This window comes from Papio anubis, chromosome 1 (genome assembly GCF_008728515.1).
Source record: "Papio anubis isolate 15944 chromosome 1, Panubis1.0, whole genome shotgun sequence".
Classification (NCBI taxonomy): domain Eukaryota; kingdom Metazoa; phylum Chordata; class Mammalia; order Primates; family Cercopithecidae; genus Papio; species Papio anubis.
The window spans coordinates 54,211,125-54,234,436 of NC_044976.1; the positions used below are offsets into that span (position 1 = coordinate 54,211,125).

The 23,312-nt window shown below is 39.6% G+C and overlaps 1 long non-coding RNA gene across 2 annotated transcripts in view; it reads right to left on the minus strand.

The window, feature by feature from the left end:
* Positions 1 to 7,717: 7,717 nt before the first annotated feature.
* The window catches only part of LOC108587161, a 37,594-nt gene continuing 21,999 nt past the window's right edge, over positions 7,718 to 23,312 (minus strand). For both annotated transcript variants that reach the window (XR_001905387.3, XR_002523703.2), the window contains exons 4-5: positions 18,246 to 18,461; positions 7,718 to 17,559 (exon numbers count right to left, since the gene is read on the minus strand). This is a non-coding gene — a long non-coding RNA (uncharacterized LOC108587161). The remainder of the gene's footprint in view (positions 17,560 to 18,245; positions 18,462 to 23,312) is intronic.

Here is a 23,312-nt window from a genome sequence, read left to right on the forward strand (position 1 = left end):
CAAGAATATTCAGGACTTAAACTCAGCTCTGGACCAAGCAGACCTAACAGACATCTACAGAACTCTCCACCCCAAATCAACAGAATATACATTATTCTCAGCACCACATCACACTTATTCTAAAATTGACCACATAATTGGAAGTAAAACTCTCCTCAGCAAATGCAAATGAATGGAAATCATAACAGTCTCTCAGACCACAGTGCAATCAAATTAGAACTCAGGATTAAGAAACCCACTCAAAACTGCACAACTATCTGCAAACTGAACAACCTGCAACTGAATGACTACTGGGTAAATAACAAAATTAAGGCAGAAATAAAGATGTTCTTTGACAAAAATGAGAACAAAGACACAATGTACCAGAATCTCTGGGATACATTTAAAGCAGTATACAGATGAAAATTTATAGCACTAAATGCCCACAAGAGAAAGCAGGAAAGATCTAAAATTGACAACGTAACATCACAATTAAAAGTACTAGAGAAGCAAGAGCAAACAAATTCAAAAGCTAGCAGAAGTAGTAACTAAGATCAGAGCAGAACTGAAAGAGATAGAGAAATGAAAAACCCTCCCCCCCCAAAAAAAAAATGAATTCAGGAGCTGTTTTTTTGAAAATGTCAACAGACACTACTAGCCAGACTAATAAAGAAGAGAGAAGAATCAAATAAATGCAATAAAAAATGATAAGGGGGATATCACCACCAATCCCACAGAAATACAAACTACCATCAGAGAATACCATAAACAACTCTATGCAAATAAACTAGAAAATCTAGAAGAAATGGATAAATTCCTGGAAACATACACCCTCCCAAGACTGAACCAGGAAGAAGTCAAATCCCTGAATAGACCAATAACAATTTCTGAAAAGGAGGCAGCAATTAATAGCCTACCAACCAAAAAAAGTCCAGGACCAGATGGATTCACAGCTGAATTCTACCAGAGGGGATAAAGAGGAGCTGATACCATTCCTTCTGAAACTTTTCCAAACAATAGAAAAAGAGGGAATCCTCCCTAACTCATTTTATGAGGCCAGCATCATCCTGATACCAAAACCTGGCAAAGACACAACAAAAAAAGGAAATTTCAGGCCAATATCCCTGATGAATATTGATGCAAAAATCCTCACTGGCAAACTGAATCCAGCAGCACATCAAAAAGCTTATCCAACACTACCAAGTCAGCTTTATACCTGGAATGCAAGGTTGGTTCAACATATGCAAATCAATAAACATAATCCATCACATAAACAGAACCAATAACAAAAACCACATGATTATCTCAATAGATTCAGAAAAGGCCTTCGACAAAATTCAACAGCGCTTCATGCTAAAACTCTCAAACTAGGCATAGATGGAACATCTCAAAATAATAAGGGCTATTTATGACAAATCCACAGCCAATATCATATTGAATGGGCAAAAACTAGAAGCATTCCCTTTGAAAACTGGCACAAGACAAGGATGCCCTCTCTCACCACTCCTATTCAACATAGTATTGGAAGTTCTGGCCAGGGCAATCAGGCAAGAGAAAGAAATAAAGGATATTCAATTAGGAAAACAGGAAGTTTAATTGTGTCTGCAGATGACATGATAGTATAATTCAGAAAACCCCATTGTCTCAGCCTCAAATCTCCTTAAGCTGATAAGCAACTTCAGCAAAGTCTCAGGATACAAAAATCAATATGTAAAAATCACAGGCTTTCCTATACACCAAATATGTAAAAATCACAGGCTTTCCTATACACCAAGAACAGAGAGCCAAATCATGTGTGAACTCCCATTCACAATTGCTACAAAGATAATAAAATACCTAGGAATACAACTTACAAGGGATGTGAAGGACCTCTTCAAGGAGCACTACAAACCACTGCTCAAGGAAATAAGAGGACACAAACAAATGGAAAAACATTCCATGCTCATGGATAGGAAGAATCAGAATCGTGAAAATGGCCATACTGCCCAAAGTAATTTACAGATTCAATGCTATCCCAATCAAGCTACCATTGACTTTCTTCACAGAATTGGAAAAAAATTACTTTAAATTTCACATGGGACTAAAAAAGAGCCCTCACAAAAAAGACCCAAGAAAATCCTAAGCAAAAAGAACAAAGCTGGAGGCATCATACTACCTCACTTCATACTGTACCAAAAGGCTACAGTAATAAAAACAGCATGGCCCTGGTACTGAAACAGATACATAAACCAATGGAACAGAAGAGAAGCCTCAGAAATAATGCCACACATCTACAACCATCTGATCTTTGACAAAACTGTCAAAAACAAGCAATGGGGAAATGATTCCCTATTTAACGGTGTTGGGAAAACTGGCTTGCCATATGCAGAAAGCTGAAACTGGATCCTTTCCTTACACCTTATACAAAAATTAACTCAAGATGGATTAAAGACTTAAATGTAAGACCGAAAACCATAAAAACTGTAGAAGACCACCTAGGCAATACCATTCAGGACATAGGCATGGGCAAAGCCTTCATGACTAAAACACAAAAAGCAATGGCAACAAAAGCCAAAATAGACAAATGGGATCTGATTAAACTACAGAACCTCTGCACAGCAAAAGAAATTATCATCAGAGTGAACAGATGACCTACAGAATGGGAGAAAAATTTTGCAATCTATCCATCTGACAAAGGGCTAATATCCAGAATCTACAAAGAACTTAAACAGATTTACAAGAAAAAAACAACCCCATCAAAAAGTGGGCAAAGGATATGAACAGACACTTCTCAAAAGACATTTATGCAGCCAACAAAGCTATATGAAGAAAAGTTCATTATCACGGTCAATAGAGAAATGCAAATCAAAACCACAATGAGATACCATTTCATGCCATTTAGAATGGTGACCATTAAAAAGTCAGGAAACAACAGATGCTGGAGAGGATGTGGAGAAAGAGGAACACTTTTACACTTTGGTGGAAATGTAAATTAGTTCAAGCATTGTGGAAGACAGTGTGGCAATTCCTCAAGGATCTAGAACTAGAAATACCATTTTGACCCAGCAATCCCATTACTGGGTATGTACCCAAAGGATTATAAATCATTCTACTATAAAGACACATGCACACATATGTTTACTGCAGCACTGTTCACAATAGCAAAGACTTGGAACCAACCGAAATGCCCATCAATGATAGACTGGGTAAAGAAAATGTGGCATATCTACATTATAGAATAGTATGCGGCCATAAAAAAGAATGAATTCATGTCCTTTGCAGGGATGTGGATGATGCTGGAAACCCTCATTCTCAGCAAGTAACTCAAGAACAGAAAACCAAACACCACATGTTCTCATTCATAAGTGAGAGTTGAACAATGAGAACACATGGACACAGGGAGGGCAACATCACACACCAGGGCCTGTGGGAGGGTGCGAGGCTAGGGGAGGGATAGCATTAGGAGAAATACCTAATGTAAATGACAGGTTGATGGGTGCAGCAAACCACCATGGCACGTGTATACCTATGTAACAAACCTGCACGTTCTGCACATATACTTTAAATTCTGGGGTACAATAAAAAAAAAAGAATTACTAAAGACAAAGAGGGTAATTTCATAGTGATAAAAATGTCAATATATTAGGAAGATATAAGTTATAAATGTACATATACCTAGAAAGAGAACTCCAAAATACATTTTAAAAGTGATTGCATTGAAAGGAGAAAGACAATTGAAATATTGTAGTTGGATATTATATTAGCTGTGGTTCTTCAGAAAAATAGAACCATTTATATATATATGTGTGTGTGTGTATATATATAAAGCGTATATATACATATATACACATGAATGCACATTTATATTATATACACATATACAGATACATACACATAGATATGTATATATACCTATTTATTATAAGAAATTGGCTCATGTGATTATGGAGGCTGAGAAGTTCCAAGTTCTGCAGTTGGCAAGCTGGAGACCTAGGAAACTCAGTGGAGCAAGTTCCTATCTGAGGGCAGGAATAGTGTTTCAGCACAACAGCTTGGTGGGCAAAATTTCCTCTTACTCAGCCTTTTGGTTCCACTCAGATCTTCGACTGGACAAGGCCCACCCTCACTGGGGAAGGTGATCTGTTTTATTCAGTCTATCAATTCAAATGTTAATCTCATTCAGAATTGCCCACAAAGACACATCCAGAACAACATTTGACCAAATGTCTGGGCACCCCATAGCTCAGCTGAGTTAAGACATAAAATTAATCATCACAGAGCTTTCAGCAATTCCCTCTAAGTAACTGATATATATCTTTACTGATTTTCTGTCTAGCTGTTATAAGACTTGAGCAACATTATCAAGCAATTTAACCTGACATTTCCTTCTATTAGCTGTCAAATATGTTCCATATAGAGGAGTAGACTAGCCTAAACACATAAAGTGGTGGTAACAGGGCTACCAGGTAGGTTAGCCTGTCAGTAACTTAAAGCACAGCCAGACACAGTGATGGGAACACTAGGAATGAGAGCTAGGCATAAGGCCAAGTAAGTGGCTTATGCTTATTTTAATGATCAGGGCCACATCTTGTGTACCGGCTCTAAATGGCATCAGAAGTTAGGCTGACTTCACTACCTCAGTCTGAAGACCAACTTCAATCACTTTCAGTAGATACTATCATGGTAATCTGGTATTCACTCCCCTCCTTATAAAGCATTATATATATCTACTTCCTTGTAAAGGATTGTACATATCTACCTGTTACTATAAATTTGCAGTACTTCCCTATGGGAGAACTATTCCCAGCAACACAGATGCGGTGCTTGGACATGTGATTTGGTTTAGCCAATAGAATGTGAAAGAAAGTGACATAATTATGTCCATGCAGAAACTGTGAGAGCTGTTCCGTGCTTCAACATTTGTTCATTTATCTCTGCCACAAGAATGGCATGTCCTAGATAGGGTCTGTGTCTTCAGCCTGGATCCCAGAATAAAAAACGACCCATGAAACATTCCTGCAGCTGACCCATAACCTGGAACGAAGCCACAGCCTATTTGAAGGCAGCATGTAATGTGAGTGAAAAATAAGTTTCATTACCACTGAGATGTTGTTATGGAATAACCTAATGATATCACTGATAAACCTTGACACTGAACACCCCAATTGACGCCACTACTCTAGTATGGTAGACATGCATTGGAATATCTTCCCAGCCACTTTTCTTTTGCAGAAGAGGGTCCTGATCCATAGATTAGGGTCATGAGAGCCATATTGATATGTTATCTCTGTAGCACCCTTTGGCTGTAAACTGGTTAAAATAGGTGACATTCTTTCCTTTGAGAATTTTACCCAAGGCCTGGAGCCTAGAAATTGGGAGTCAATTAACATACATTGAAATGCTTCCAAAAAGGTCTTTAAACTACTGTGTGCCTCTAGAGAAATCCCTATTCTTATCCCATTTTGTTGTTTTATTAACTTCTTTTGGATTCCATGTGATATTCTAGCATTCTTTCCTGCAAAAGCTTTTAAACCCAAATCAGTGCTAGTTGGTTTCTATTTATTTGAAACCAAAAGAACATTAACTAATATATCAAGCACATAAAACTACCTTGATATTACTCAAATTCATTCTTCAAATGTTGGCATAGCAAAAGCCAAGTCTTGCCAGGGCTGCTCCTACAGTGGCAGGGGACGTGGAAAGAGCCCTGGGCTAAGGGAGTTGGCCAGTCCTTAAGTCTGGCCAGGAACAAAGCAGAGCGTGGACTTCCTAAATTCCATCCCTGCATTATAATCTCCACATGATATATTCTTGTTTTCCTCATTGCCTTCCTAAATAGGGTCCAGGTTTCCAGCAGGCTTGGGAGTCCCCTCCCTGGACCACTGGAACAATGGATGGCGCAGAACATGTATGATACAGAGCTCTCTTGCTGTATGAATGGGTGGTCTCTGGCAGGGTTGTTTTTGGCCAAGTAGGTGCTGTGTATTTCCAGTTACAGTTGCATATTGTTGCCTGAAACTTCTTGGCAGTATTTCAACCGAATGCATTAAAATATAATTGCCTTTATTAAGAAAAAGAACAGACATGCATTAACACAGGGTTTTGAAAAATTAGGGGCAGCTAACTAATAAAATAAGTTTGTAAGAACAAGGCATGGAACTGCTTTTATTGGCATTTCCAGAATTTTTTTTACTTCTGGGCATCTGAAGAGAATGTCTATCCAGTTACCAAATTGTCTCTGGGGTGCCTGCCAGATTTCTGGACACAAAGCTTTAAAATTTTAAAAGGTGATAGGACAATTAGAGAGGGTGTTTCTTCTTCCCATGTGGTTCTAGCCAAACTGTCCTGATTACTCTCCTGAGCTTTAGATTCATGTATCTAAATATCTGCTTAATATTTCCAATCTGGAGGTCTGTCCCCACCAGGCCTAAGCTCACTTTGGTGCAAGCAAAATTTATCACTCAGTCCTCAACTGATATCTTTTTTCCTTCAATACACTCAATTTACGTTGTTACCACTATCCACCCATACAAGCCAATTAGAAATCTCTTCACTATTTGACTCTACCCTTTATAACATTCCACATCCAATTAGTCACTACCTTCTATTGATTTGACTTTTAAAATAGTTTGAGTTTGCTATTTCACACTACCTCAGTGGAAATAATGCTGATCATTAAAATAGCTTTTCAATCAGCCTCTTGATTAAACACTCATTGTAATGCCTCCTATCCCATCAGTTATTCACATTGCTACCGAAGTGATCCCCCTAAAGTGTAAGTTGGGGAATGATACTTGTTATAAATCTTTGAATTTGATGCTTGCTATAGACTAAATGTTTGTGCCCAAACCCAAGTTCATATGCTGAAGTTTTAACACTCAATGTGATGGTATTAAGAGGTGGGTGGTGGCTTTGGTAGGTGCTTAGGTTATGAGGGTGAAGCCCTCATGAGTGAGATTAGTGCCCTTTAAAAGGAGATTCCAGAGAGATCCCTTGTCGCTTTCCTTATATGGAGACACAGCAGGAAGAAGGTTGTCTATGAACTAGCAAGCAAGAGGCTTCATCAGATATTAATCTGCCAGCACTTTGTGGACTTAAGCTTCTAAAACTGTAAGAAATAAGTTTCTTTTGTTTATAAGCCACCTAGTCTACGGTATTCTGTTATAGCAGCCTGAATGGACTAAGACAATGCTGTAGGCAATGTGAAAACATTGAAATATTTAGAAGGGCATTTAAGACCCTCTAATTATTAACCTTACCTATTTTTCAAACACTATTTTGTGAAATGATAAAAAAAAAACAAAAAACTGTTAAAGCAATGAAAAAGCCAAAGTTCTGAGAACTATGCTCTTCTCACGTCACACATTTATCATGTGCCCAAGTAAATAAAGGGAATAAAGAGCTATGTTCCTCCCTTGAATATGAGCCTTTATCAGTCCTCATTTTCTGTCCTGGAAGGAGCCACAGTATTGGAAAGTTTGACTATTGTATAGCAATGAGTATGCAGTTGAAGCCCAAAGATTGGTCAGAACACACTCTTTTTTTTTTTTTTCCGAGACGGAGTCTCGCTTTGTCGCCCAGGCTGGAGTGCAGTGGCATGATCTCGGCTCGCTGTAAATTCCGCCTCCCGGGTTCACGCCATTCTCCTGCCTCAGCCTCCCGAGTAGCTGGGACTACAGGCGCCTGCCACTATGCCCGGCTAATTTTTTTGTATTTTTAGTAGAGATGGGGTTTCACCATGTTAGCCAGGATGGTCTGGATCTCCTGACCTCGTGATCCACCCACCTCGGCCTCCAAAGTGTTGGGATTACAGGCGTGAGCCACCGTGCCCGGCCAGAACACACTCTTTACAGGTGGAGGAACAGGGGAAAAAAGGTACAGGAATTTTTTCCCGAAAAGAATAAACATTTCCTGTTGTCAAACACCACCATTTTCTGTGCTGTCTTGAGCCAGCTTATGGGATATCTGCAGCACAGTATCACTCAAGCCTCATTAGCTCCCATCCAGATCTTTCTTATGGGCTTTCTAGCAGCATGAGGAGAATATCAGATGTGCACATCCCTCCTCTGGATCTCCCTTTTAAAATCCTGGGTGCAATTTCTCACACAACACCTTGCCTACCCATTATTGCTGGTTCTCATGTGTGTTGTTGAGATCTGTTCATAGAAAATAAACACTCCTCAGCCCAACACTAGCTTTTGGACACCAGCTGCGTGACATAGTCCCACTCTGCCTTTTTTTTTTTTTTTTATCTACTGTTCCCTCAAGCTCTAAACACCTGCCTCCACTATGGAAATCCCACAAGCCTCAGCTCACTGTCACCACAGCTGATGCCCCAGCTAGAATTTGTTGCTGCCTTTTCTGGATTGCACTGTATTTGATATGAGTGCCTCATTAGCATTACTTCATGTTGTCAAGTGTTAAAATTAGTTGAATACGCTTTTACCATCTCCAGTAGATTGAGCCTAGGAGTTGTGACTTTTCTATCTCTGTACCCCAGAAGACTGAGCGCAATGATTACTGATTGAGTGGATAACAAAGCCCCTACCCCTAGATCTAATTAGTGCAGGAGTCTTACCTGTGCCACTTTCTTTGGTTTGTGAGCTCCCTTGTGAATGGGAATTTCAACACCAGGGTTCTGGCCCATTGAATCAAAGGAATTGAGTGGGAAGATAGCATTTCTGGCATTTTAGAGTGGGCAGATTTGCCTGCCATCAGCAATACCTTTCTGAGAGAGGTAGTATAATATATAACCTTCAGGGACCACATAACTAAGTTTTGGGTGACTATATTGTTCACAAAATGGGCCAGAGATTTTCCTCTTACTATAGGTAGAGTAACACATGAGCTATTACCAAGGTAGGACGTTTGAGTACACTAAAATAATTAAAATTACAAACTTAAAATTGATTAGCATCTGTCAATCTAGAAATAATTGTATTCACAAATTATTTTTGAAAATAAAATTATTTCTTAAATGTCTGATAACTAAATATGTCTTTATATTGGCTATGTGAACATTAGAAAGTAATATAAGTTATATACACCCATATATTTTAATTCCTCCACAGTAGCCCTCTGATGGATTCATTTTTTCAGTATAGTCTTTTTTTTTTCCATTCAATTGCCTGACCATTCTTCAAGTTGTAATTTTTTTCTTAATTCAATTTGATTTTTGTTTGAGTATAATATTTTTAATTGAGAAAACTCTACCAGTATGTGGTAAGCTCAGGAAATTGTTAAATGGGAATATTTATAATTTTTATTTTTATGTATTGAAATATGTATAGCCCCAATATTTTCATGGATACAATCTTTTCCCATCTAGAAAAACTTTGACAAATATTTTTATAACTCATGCAATAGATTCTTATGTCACCTAATTTAGATGTTTCAAAAGTATAAGTATTCTCAATGTTGTATTCCGGCACAGAATACACATCTATCCAATTAGAAATAGTAGCTCCAGCAAAAGATCCTTTCCCATGTCAAGATATTCCAAAGTGCAATTATAGAATTTCAAAGTTAAATGTTGCAGACTGAGTTCTCATTGTCTAAGTGGTTTGGTTTCTCCCTTGCTTACATGGAGATACATTTCAATCTCTGTTTGTAAGCTTTGTTTTCTATCATTGCAATTCACTCAGGGTTTCAAAAGCTGGTTTTTTAAGAGTTTTTTCTTTGAATGATTAAAGACTACGAAAAAATGCAATCACAGTTTAGAGTGGTAATTTACAAATGACTCCAAAGTTGATTTACATAGCTCTTCCTAGGCTCAAACATTTCTAAAATCCGATTGATAATGGGACAGCAAAGAGCTCAGTCATGTTTTTATAAATATACAAATTTTTATAGATATGAATTACTAAAGATATGCATTATTATTCAATTCTGTGTTTGTGAGAACCTGAAAGAGGCAATACCTTAAGATGAATCCTGAGTGGCTAACTGGGCCTGATTTTAAAATGGAACCAAGGGGCCATTTGCTGACTAGAGGTCACACCCATACTCTGAGGTCCCAGAAAACCCTCACGGCTGCTTAACTCTGGGAATGTGATGGCCGACTGTTCCTGTTCACATCACCTGAACCAACCAGTCAGAACTCCGCTGCTACTACCAATCAGACCTGAGCAAGTTTGAATCCTTACTTTGCATAAACAGACCTGATAGGGAACCTGGACAGGAACTTTGTATAAAAGCCAAATCCTGCCTTTGTTCTCTTTTGTGTAAAGCCCTCATTATTACAGGGAAGGAAGCATCTCCCCTGGTTTGCAAACTGTTCTGTGGAATAAAGTTTTTCTTCTAAATTCCTTTTCAGAAAAAAATTTGTTCATTTCAAATTCAACATTATCTTTGCTAAATTTCTCTGAAGATATGGATACATTTTGATAACTACAGATTCTATTTCAATTGTAGAATATGACAATGAGAATACAAGTGCAAATTATGTGTGTACCAAAATCAATTTCAAATACATTTGCATGTCACCACAGATTTCTCAGTTTAGTAAAAATATTATTTGCTATAATGGAATACTCTACCAAAATTATTCATATGACCACCATAAAAACACTTTTATCTTCAACATTTGACTTTTTCTAAAAGTTTTGTAAAAGAATTAGATATTTCATTTTTGTCAGAGTGAACAAATTTTTACTTTGATTCTATACACTTGATTTTAAAATTGCCCATTGAGATTATTTCTATTTGTAACATCACACTGATGTTTAACTATTTGCAAAATTTTACTTGTTCATAGAGACAATATATTAATAGTTATTACTTCATGTTTATGCAAGTACAAGAAAACCTTGAGTTAAATAGGAACAAAATTATCTTGAAGAATCTGATAGAAGCAATCCCTGAAGATGAATGAGAAGTCATGCTTCACAGAATGTTATGTGGAAGTACTTTCTTCAGCTGTCCATGTGGACTTCAGGTAGAGGTTTTTAAGTATTCCCTTAAAAGAACAATTAACTTGTGAAATAAGTTATTATCTTTCTGCAGATTTGTGTGTCCTGATGTTCATAGGTTCAGTAATATCACTATGGCTCCTATGGAAGACAAGAAATGTTGCAAAATGTTTTGTAAATGTTTCATGTTCAATTTTTTTGAGAAGTGAGAATTTAATACATAATTTTTCATTAAACATGCACTTTCATTCTTGATTGCTGCTGAAATGTTTATCACAAAATATGACAGCAAGACCACTGTAGCATGTGTGTTTACACTGCTGGATATATAATCTACCTCAGAACTACTCAGCTAGTTTTTTTTTCCCTTGCACATACTTTATTTACACTTAATCTATAATTTCACAAGCTTCCTGCTTACCTCATGGACTAGTTGCCTGGAAGATTTGTGTATCTGAAAGCCCAAGGCAAGGGCCACAGCACAACTTCAAATGGCTGGTGGGGGGAAAGCGGAATGAATTTTCTGCCACCACTACTTGGGACCAAAAGGAGTTAGCTAACTCTATCCAATCATATCTGAGTGTAGTTAATTTTATCAATGAGTATCCAGCAAACTGTTGTTGAAGGAGAACATTTTATTTACCTTGCATCTGAAAAATGTCAGGAAAAAATTAATGTATGGTTTATTGTGATTCTTTCCTATTTCATCATGTGCTAAAGTGAGAACCTTTCCCATGCATACTTGGCAACACCATGGCAGTAGCTTGATGTACAGAGTGGTTTTCTGTCAGATCCATCTCAGGGCATTTTAATGCAACTACCAAGAACATCTTTTTAAAAATGAAAAGTTCAGGGCAAGTCCTAAAATAGATGGGATGCTAAGACAACTAGAATATATTAGAACTTTCTCAGGCAAATTAAGATATATAATACTTTTTTACAGAAATATAAAGACTTAGATGTTACACTTTTCTCTCAAATAAGATTGTCTTAGAAAATATTTGCTTTACCAAAATTATGCTGATCATTTCCCAAGTATCAGTCACTTAATCTCTATTCTTTTATTCCCAGTAAAAATCACATGATAAAAAAATTTAAAAAACAGTCTTAGCAAACTAAGGATAGGAAGGAAACTCCTCAATCTGGTAAAAGGTATCTATGAAAAATCCAGAGTTAATATCATACTTGGTAATCAAATATTGAATGCCTTTCCCAGAAGATCAGGAACTAGGCAAAGAGGTCACTCTCATTAGATCTATTCAATACTTTACTGAAGCTCCTAGTCATTGCAATAAAGCATGAAAAAGAAATAGAAATATGAATGCTACTGAGGGAAAAGAAATCTCTATTTGTAGTTGAAGTTAACGTTGGCATAGAAAATCCAATTTCATGTTACCAGACAACTCTGTATTTGTGAGGCATGTGATACTTTGTTTCAAACATGGTTATTGACTCTTATGTGTATGGTATGGACTGTACTAGGACCTTACTAGGAAACCCCAGAGGAAGGAGTGAGATCACCATGATAGGATTAGCGTGCTTATAAGAGGAGGAGACCTGAGCTCACATGTCTACCACATGAGGATACATTGAGAAGGCAGCTGCCTGCAAGCCAGGATGAGGGTCCTCACCAGGAAATAAATCTGCCAGCACTTTGATCTTAGATTTCCCAACCTCTAGAACTATGAGAAATAGTATCTGTTGTTTAAGTCACCCAGTCTAAGAGTTTGTTATACCAGCCCAAGGGGACTAAGACAGTAGCTATTATAAACCAGATGAGAAAACTTCACCCAGCAAATTGAGTCATAGCCAGAACTAGAACTTAGCTTGGTTGACCCCCAAACCTTCGGTTCAATATGCCAGGCTCCACCATCTTTTGCCCAGTGGTGTATCTGAAAGGGAGTTCTTTCTCTCACAGAAGGTGTCTGGAAAAGGACGAACCATCTCTATGGGTAGCCATTTTCTGCCTTCACGATGTGGAAAATTTAAACCCTTTCGACAGACAGCCTGCCTGCACACTCAGGAGACAAACAGATCCTGGCAAGCTCTTTGCTCCAAAAATCACCCTTCTCCAATTACACTCCCCCAAGTTCCTCGATTAGCAGGCCCCAGCAGCTTCTCTCCACTGAGCCAGTCTGGGGTTGAGGCCTAATGCATCACAGGTGGGTTCTGGCTCCAAACTCATTCCAGATGGTCTCACAGTCTACACTTCCCTGCAACTCATTATATTTTGGCTATCTTGGGATCACTAATGATGCTGAAGGGCTGTGCGTCCCGAGGATGGCAGAGACATATTGTGAAACCAGGACCTTTGAGAGGTGTTATATATTGGAACACCCACCATAATATATGCATTCACAGGGAGCAAGCATATGCTGACCTTGACTCTCAGAGGTCACTGTGAAGGGCTTATGAATTTGACATTGTGAATGGTCTGTCTACTTGGGTCACAGAACAAGTATAAAGGGATCAACTGTGCTGTTACAGAAAATAGCTCTATTGCCGCTGGGCTCTTGAGAGAGTAAGGATATATCCTTGAACCCTGGTAATTGCTGTACCAGTTATTCCTTGAGAGGACATGCTTGGGCAATTGTTTTGGGGCACGGGGTAAGTCTCATGGATTTTAACCCTTTTACAGCCATATCCTTCAGAAAGAGGGTAATATTCTGTTAATTGCATCTTCATATAACAAGACACTATGTTCTACAAAACAATTTTTGGCTTCCTTTCTAGCTGGAAAGCTGCCCAAGGCATATACTAGAAGTTGAGCAAATATCAGATTATTCAAGAGATACAAGTTTATGATACGGTTTTGGGGAAAACAAAAGCAAAACACACTTGAAACTATCCATGTTTGGGTGTCTTAAGAGCTCAGGTATAAAATCTTATCAAGAGACAAGAATATAATATTCAGAGCCAATCATCCTTGGAATTCAATCTCAATCCCATCACAAGCTTGGATAATTTGTTGGAGAAACTATTCACTTTTCTGACAGCCATTATCTGTGAAATTGGGATAATATCAACATAAAAGGGTATTCACTGGTTTTGTTTACTTTCTCACTTGTATATTTTTCATCGTTGTGAATTCATGCATTTGTTAGTTCATTCCCCTAGTCTCTTTACTGTACCAGGCACCATGTTAAGTTACACAAGAAATTAAGTCTAGGAAACAAAACTGATGTTTAACACAATTCAACAATGTGTTGAGCACTCACTATGCACCAGTTGCTATGCTAGGCAACGGGCAGAGAGGAGTGTCCAACACAATGACTGTCCTCATGGGGGTTAGGGTTTAGTAGGTAGTAAGTAATATTGTATAATGTGATTGTTGCTTCAACTGAATGTTCTGGTACACTGGAACATGGGTGGGCGTAGTTGTCTTTACTTGACTGGCTCACAAAGGACCACCACTGTCTAGTGGACCTGAGTTCTTAGGAGGAGTTGTTAGGAAGGATCTGGGCAGGAGGAAGTTTATGTTGGGGCCATTCTAGAAGAAATCAGTAGCATATGTAGATACATTCCTAAAGTTATCCTATTTTCCTATTTCTAAAACTCTCAAAATATATATTACTATTCCTAGAATTTTCAAAATTATATTACTGTCTATACTTTTCTGTGCCATTCATATGTTCACTACCAGACATAGCAATTTTTAATACTCCATGTTTTACTCCTGAAAAAAGAAAAAACAAACAATTATAAGCATTGGTAACATTGAAATTCTTTTCAACCACTGTGGCAGGAATTGCTAGTTGCTTATCTGAATCCATTTTTTCTTTCTGCCTTATAAGCAGAACACTGACTTATTTCTGGCTACAAGACTGCATTTTTTTTTGGCTTCCCTTTGGGTAGGGGAGATGGTTGGCAATGAGATGGTTATTTTTAAGTTTCTTAACATGGGTTAAGAAACAGGGTTTTCTGGGGATTTGTCTTGCAGGGGGAGTCATAAGGTTATAATATATGACATTGGACACAGACCTAAGTAAATATAGCATGATTCTACCGTGAGCCTGGGTCTGCAATAAGTGTGTATCAACTCTTTACGCATATTACGTTTTCACCTCAATGCAAGCTGCTTCCTGTTTTCACCGTTCACTCACCCAAGGCCCTACAGTTTATTAGGGACAGGAATAGGATTCAAACTTTAGTTTGTTCCACTACAAATTGGAATTGACAGGAGTAGGAATAGTGGGACTTGAGACAGTATATGCAAAGCACATAGCATTGGTCTTTGAATGTAGTTGGTGCTGAATCTATTACAAGTTTCCTTCACCCTTTCCCCTTTACTTTTTGGTATACTGAACTGCAGCAATATCAAAACAATCCTGTTGACAATCAGCGTGAATTCTTTGTAGAATGTGTGCATAGCGTGTACTCACACACACATAGATGAGGGAAAGTGGTGGTTCAGAGAATATTGCATAGGTATCAAGATGCAGTGCAGGGTCTTGTGTTTATTTGGACTGCAACAGAGGATATGTCAGCATCTCATCACCTGGCATGGAGAGTAGACCTCTTGATTGGGGCCTGGTTTCAATACCCATTATGAAATCAAGTTTGGCCCATGAGCCAGGCGCCTTTTCATGTTTGTCTTTGCAGTTTCTGTCGCATATATCTCCCTGATGTCTGGGCTGCTGTACAATGTAAAAATCATGATCAAACAGGCCTGAGGATCAGCTACTAGGCAGGACTCAAGCCACATATGTGTATGGTTCCCATACATACATGCACATATGCAATGCAAAGTTGTTCTCAGTAGCAGCATGAGGAAAAACTAGTAGCAGAAGCAGTCAGGGGTGAGTGTTGTGAGAACAAGGCTTTTGGCAGCTCTTGGAAGCCTGGCCACACTTCTGTATATATCCACACCTGTAGAATCTGCCATTGCCTGCTCCTAATTTCATTCCAATGCTCATGCTTGCCATCTCCTGCCTCCCTGTATTTACCCCTGCTGTCCCCTCCTCCTGGGATGTCACTCTCTAACTCGTACACCCTTCAAGACTTTGTTAAAGCTCAATGATCTCTAGCAGCAGTTTAGATAGATTGTCTCTCTGCTAAATCATGAACTACTGGATAGAAGAGATCATGTTTTAGTGATTGCAATTCCAAAAAACAAGAAACCACAAAACCCCAAAACATATAATATGCATACTTAAGGATTTCATTTTAATGTAATGAAATGCTGGTATGAATAAGAGTATTTCATAAGAATATTCATAAAACTTAAAAACAAGTGAGATGGAGTATTTTATACTTTTAAAATATTTTTATAAGCATAGTAAAAATCAAGTTAAATTAATGCTAAACACACATCATTCTAATACATTGGATAAAAGCAAACACTGTACACAAAAATTCATAAAAATATTGTACTTTTAAAACTCAGATTTCATTTAAGAACATCAATTTCATATTGGTTGGATAGGCAGTGTTTGAGGAGATTACTCTTTCATTTTACTGGTTCTTATAATTCTGATGCAGAAAAACATGGATCAAAGCAAAGGGCTGGATGACCTGAAGACAGATGAGCTGTTTTATAAGCAAGAATTGTCAAAATGCATCATCTGAGAATAAAAGTTTTTATATTTAAAAGTTTTTCAATTAAGTTCAATTTTTCAGTTTCTTTGCTGTCCCTTTTGTATTCTATTTGCTTGGAAATATTTCATCTAGAGCAAGGTTGTCCAACCTGTGGCCCAAGACAGCTTTGAATACATCGCAACACAAATTTGTAAGCTTTAAAACATTGAGGTTTTTTGCAATTATTTTTTAGCTCATCAGCTATTGTTAGTGTATTTTATACATGACCCATGGCAATAATTCTTCCACTGTGGCCCAGGGAAGCCGAAAGATTGGACACCCCTGACCTAGAGTAAGAAGCAGGCTTGCTGTTAGATTCTCTGGAGAAAGAGAAGAGTACATATATATATATATACACACACACATAATACACACACAGTCTGATTCCCCCTTCCTCTGCTTTTTATTCTATTTCAGTCCTACATGTATTGAATGATGCACACTCATATTGAGGAGGGCCATCTGCTTTCCCCAGTCTGCTACTTCAAATGGTAATCTCCAGAAACACAGACACAAGGTTTAATGAAATTACCTGGGCACCCCATGGTGCCCAAATTGGCACATAGAATTTAGCCATCACACCTGCAGTAGAATAATTTGCATAAATTGTCAATTTCTTCTTCCTCATAATCTCTTGCAGATTAAAGAAACACTACATGTTCTAAATGACCATGACTCTTGGATTTGAAGTTTAAATGCATATAGCTGTATTAGGAGTCTCCAGAGGAAAATAACGAATGGAATATATACAGAGATATTTAAAGAGATAATAGGCATTGGCTTACATGGTTATGGAGACCTTGTGCCATGATCTGCCATCGGCAAGCTGGAAAACTAGGAAAGCTGGTGGTGTAATTCAGCCTGAATCTAACGGCTTGTGAGTTGTGAGTTCAATGGGTCCAGAGAACTGGGAATACCAATGTCTGATGTCTGAAGGCAGGAGAAAATGGACATCTCAACTCAAGCAGAGAGCAAATTTGCTCTCCCTCTGGCTTTTTCTGTTCAGACTTTCAATGGATTAGATGATGCGCACCAACGTTGCGAAGGGCCCTTCTGCTTTACTCAGTTCATCAGTTAGATTGCTGATCTCTTCTAGACACCTTCACAGATATACCTAGGAAACATGTTTTGTTAGCTATCTGGTCACCCTTTAGCTCAGTCAAGGTGACACATAAAATTAACATCACAAGTCTACCCCTTGTCAACTTGGCACTTAGACATCTCTTCACCATACCAAACCCTAGTTTCCAAATAAAGATAATAAGGTCAGAATTCTAACATGATATAATCCTGTGTACAACTTAAAATTAATCCCTTCTCCCCAAAAGCAAAAATTCTGAATAATGTTTAATCTGTTATCCTATACTTAGATATTATGTGAAATTAATATTAAATACTGTTAAAGCCAATGCCTTATGTTACATAAGAGAATGAAAGAAAAAGATTTGCTTAATATGTATCTATATATATGTACACAAATGTATATTTAACAAAATGAGAAAATATTCATGAGAATTACAGTCCTCATTTCTATAACTGGCCACATGGCTGTAGCTGGTATTTATAACTTCTTCTACCACCCATTCTGTATTCTCTTTGCCTTCAGCAAGAATCTCAACTGGTCATAGTTATTTACTTTTCAGTGTGACCCTAACCTTCATTCTTGAAAGGTCTGGGTCACTTTTCCTGACAATTCCTGTCTGGATTGGGTTATAGTTTTCTATTGATGTTAACAAAGGGACATGATAATACTAAAAGACACCCTAGGGGGTTTCCTGTATCCCAGACATTCTACTTTACCTCAATTGTGGAGTAGTAGAGTTCAATTTCCTCTTGGTAGTCCACATCAGTCACCCCAGCCCACATAACTCCTTTTACTGTTGACTCAGAGGCAGGAGGAGTCCAGAGTCCAAAGTCCAGGTGGCAATCCTAACTTGCAGTTCAAAGGAATTATGGTTGGGTCTCCTGGGGGAACCATTTTCCCCTCTGGAACTAAGACTTCTAGGCCAGCAGAGCCTAAAGTTGGAACAGGAAGCAAAAGTTTTGCTACTAAGTGAGAGGTGCCACTATATTTCTACCCCCTTGATTGCTGGCTATCAGAAATAGCACCATATATTGGACACTGATTCAGAGAGTGTACAGTCTCTGGAGAACCTTACCCAACTCTGCAAGGTATATTAACCTAGTTAGCCCCACCATCCTATGAAGCCAGCTGCTTCAGGATAATGAACATGGTAAGATCAGTTAATTCGATGAGCACGGGCCCATTGCCGCACTTTTCTGTGATGTGAATTCCTTGATAAGCTTCTGTGTGGAATATTATGGTGGATAAGGCATTCTGAAAGTCTACAGATAATTTTGACAGAAGCATTGAGTTCAGGGAAGGCAAATCCATATCCAGAATAAATGTCTACTCTGTAAGAACAAAATGTTGCCCATTTCATGATGGAAGAGATCCAATGTAATCAACTTTGCCACACTAGGGGGCTGGCTGATCACTTCAAGAAATGGTGCCAAATTGGAGGCTCAGTGTCATCTTAGCTGCTATCAGATTGGGCAGTCAGCAAGTCAGCCTTGGTGAGTGGAAGTCCACATTGCCGAGACCATGCATAGCCTCTATCTCTGCCACCATGACCATTTTTTAAAATGAGACCATTGGGGAAAGAGGTAGTTGGGGAAAAAGACTGATAAAATCACCCATTCTGTGAACACCAATCACTTTATTAAAATCTTCCTCTGTTGAGGTCACTTTCAGAATTCACATGAGACACACATCACTTTTTGTCCATTCAGAGAGATCTGTTGATATACCTCTTCCAGGTTTGTCATCAGTTTTCTAGTCATGTTTTTTCCCAACTCTGAATTATTGTCTGCAGCTCATGAATTGGTATACCATATCGGGCCATTTCTTCTGAGCAAAGTCCACAACCAGGTACGGTGCCCAAATTTCTGGCCACCAGCAAGGTTTCCCTTTACTACTGTTTTTTTAGGTGTACTCCAGAGACAGGCTGTAGTACTGTCACTGGTCACTTTCAGGCAGCACCCGTGTTTTATATAGAACCATCTGTAAACCAGGCACAAATCTTCTCTTCCGCTGTCAATTGATCATCAGGAACTCCCATGAGGCCATAGGTGCAGGCTGGGAGAGAGGCAGTATAGCTTGAGTTGGGACTACAAGCATTTGGGCCACTTCTTTATATAACCTACTTATACCTTCAGGGCCTTCTTGAGCCTGATTACACACATGCAATTTCGACTTAATGTAGCATTGCTGTGCACACCTAACTTTATGGCTTGATGAGTCAGATAACTAGTGTATAATGGTAAGCTCAGTTGCAGTGGAAACTTGGTGACCCATTGTCAAGGGTTCTATTTCTATTAAGACCCAGTAGCAGTCCAAGAGGCATCTCTCAAAAGGAGAGTAGTTATCTGTAGCTCGATGGCAGGACCTTGTTCCAAAATCCTAAAGGCTTATGTTGCAAATCACCAATAGGGTCCCGCCAAAGGCTCCAAACAGCATCTTTCTCCACTGGCATTTAAGCACCTTTGGAGCTGCTGGATCACATGGCGCAAGTCGTAGAACAGCTTGCACAGCTGCCTGGACCTATTGCAGAGGCTTTTTTAAAAATTCTGGGCCTCACTCCAAACTGGCAGCTTTTCAGTTAATGTGGTAAATGGGCTGGAGTATAACATGTCCAAATGAGAGATACATTGCTTTCAAGATCCAGACAGGTCCATTAGATATTGTGCCTCTTTCTTGGTTGTGAGAGGGGCCAGATACAATAGCTTATTCTTCACCTTAGAAGGGATATCTTGATATACAACTGAGACTAAAAATTTCCCTGAGGTATAAGGCCCCTGAATTGTAGTTGGATTTATTTCACCTTCTTTAAAACATTAAAGCATGTAAATGTTTATGAATAAGCTTAGGATAGTTGCTAATTTTTGCTCATTAGGTCAGCATGTCAATGTCATGAACCACTGTAATGCCCTGTAGAAGGGAAAGATGGTCAAGATCCCTGGAAACCAAATTATAACATAGGGCAAAAGAGTTGATAGACCCCTGAGGTAGGACAGTGAGAGTGTATTTCTGGCCTTGCTAGCTGAAAGAAAACTTTCTGGTGAGTTGTATGAACAGGTATGGATAAAAAGGCCAGGTTAATAACAGTATACCAGGTACCAGGGGATGTGTTAATTGGCTCAAGCAATGAAATCACATCTGGTATAGCAGCTACAATTGGAGTTACCACTTGATTAAGCTTACAGTAATCTACTGTTATTCTCCAAGATCTATCTATCTTCTGCATAGGCCAAGTAAAGTTGAATGGGGATGTGGTGGGAATCACTATCCCTGCATCTTTCAAGTTGTTGATGGTGGCACTAATCTCTGTAATACCATCAGGGATGCCATATTGCTGTTGATGCTCTATTTTCCTAGGTAGAGGCAGTTACAATGGCTTCTACTTCACCTTGTCCATCATAATGTTACAGGTGGGTCTTTGTTCTTAGAGCTCCCAAGATATGGAGGGCTACTCCCAAGATGGGGGCAGGCCTTTTGTTCTGACCTGGGGTTCTTGGCCTCACTGATTCCAAGGAATGAAATCTTGGGCCATGCAGTGAGTGTTATAGCTCTATTAGAAGCAATGGGTCACAGAAGAGAATTATGGAACCCAGCAACTAGTATTCACCTCGATTAAGATGAACCCTGGGTCCTTAGCCATGCAGGAACAATGGTGAGTCTCTAGCTCAATCGGGAGTGGCAATGGGTGCCTTGCTAGATCAGAAGCACAGCGGACACCCTGCCGGATCTGGAGGGGTAGAAGTTAACAGTGGGTCTGCGATGGTGGCAAACAGCACTGGTGGATGGTGTTATGGCTCAGTTTGAGCCATAACAAACACGGACCAGAAGAAGTGTGTAGTTGCAAGATTTAATAGAGTGAAAACAGAGCTCCCATACAATGGGAGGGGACAAAAAGGGGGTTGCCCCTTCCTGGCTCGAATGCCTGGGGTTTATATCCCAATCGTTGTCCCTCCCACTGTGCTCTCAGGTGATAGTTGATTGACTATTTTACCTCCTGCCTTTAGCCTAATTGGTATTTTAGTGAGCCCTCTTTACTACCTGATTGGTAGTGTGTGAACTGAGTTACAAGCCCCATGTTTAAAGGTGGGTGCCTTCACCTTCCCAGCTAGGCTTAGGAATTCTTAGTCAGCCTAGGAAATCCAGTTAGTCCTGTCTCTCAGTCCCTCCTCTCAACAGGAAAACCCAAGTGCTATTGGGGAGATTGGCTGATGACTGCTCTAACTGCTTCCTGCTGAATTGGAGCGTAGTAGGGGTCATGCAGTTGAGATTTCCTCAGGAGGGGTGCCTTTGGTGTCAACAACAGAGCATGGGCCAGCAAGCTGGTCCAGGGGTCCACGGTAGATCTTAGGATAGGCTGCATCTGCGGCTCCATTTGATGGAGTTTTACAGCTTCGATTCTGGAAGAGACAAACTTAAGGAGGTTAAAGATACAGGGGATGCAGAAAGAGGCATCCTTAAGGTCTAGGACTGTAAACTACTCTGCTTCCTCTGGTATCTGGGAAAGCAGAGTATAAGGATTAGGTACAGCTGGGTATAGAGGGACAACAGCCTCATTGATAATCCTGAGATCTTGCACTAACCCCCACCATCTGTTGGGTTTCTGTACTCCTAAAATTGGGGTACTGCAGGGGCTACTGCATGGTTTTACTAGGCATTGGGCTTTTAGGTCCTTAATCTTTTGGAGTTCTTGTTAGGCCTTGGGTCTAAGGGGGTACTGCTTTTGGTAGGGAAAGGAGGCAGAATCTTTTAGTATAACTTGAACAGGATGGGCATTCTTCACTTGTCCATATTGTCCTTCTGTTACCCAGACTTCAGGATTAATTCCTTCCTCAAGTTGGGGACAACAAACATGTGTTCCTTCTCCTATGTTCAGGTGTATAATGGCCTCTGCTTTTGCTAGAATATCTCTAACAGAGGAGTGGGGCTTTCAGGCATAATTAGAAAGCCATGTGAAAAGAGTAAAGTTCCCCAGTCACAGCTTAGTGGCTGGGAGAAGTATCTAGTGACTGCCTGTCCTAGGACCCCTTGGATAGTGACAGATCTGGAGGACAGTTGTCCAGGACAGGAGGGTAAGACTGAGAAGGCTGCACTAGTGTCCAGGGGACAGTTAACCTCCTGGCCCTCAATGGTTAAGCATACCCAGGGCTCTGTGAGGGTGATGGCATGGGCTGGCATGTGCCCTGGGCACCCTCAGTCCTGCTGCTGGATCATCTGGTTAGTGGCTTCTGACTCATAGGACCTTCGCCCCTTGGGGCAGTGGGCCTTCCAGTGATTCCCTTGATATAAGGGGCATGGAAGAGGGGGCAGCTTATTTCTATTCGGACAGTCTTTTTTAAAGTGTCCTTGTAGGCTGGGCACGGTGGCTCACGCCCATAATCCCAGCACTTTGGGAGGCCAAGATGGGTGGATCATGAGGTCAGGAGATTGAGACCATCCTGGCTAACAAGGTGAAACCCTGTCTATACTAAAAATACGAAAAATTAGCCGGGCGTGGTGGCGGGCACCTGTAGTCCCAGCTACTTGGGAGGCTGAGGCAGGAGAATGGCATGAACCCGGGAGGCAGAGCTTACAGTGAGCCAAGATCGTGCCACTGCACTCCAGCCTGGGGCACAGAGCAAGACTCCGTCTCAATAAATAAATAAAGTGTCCTCGTAGACCGCACTGGAAGCAAGCCCAATTAGGCATTGGATTTGCCCAGCCTTTCCCTGTTCCAGAGCCTATAAAGTCTACTTGCCTAAGGGCCATGACTAAAACTGCGGACTTTCGTTAATCCCGTTTGTCCTGTT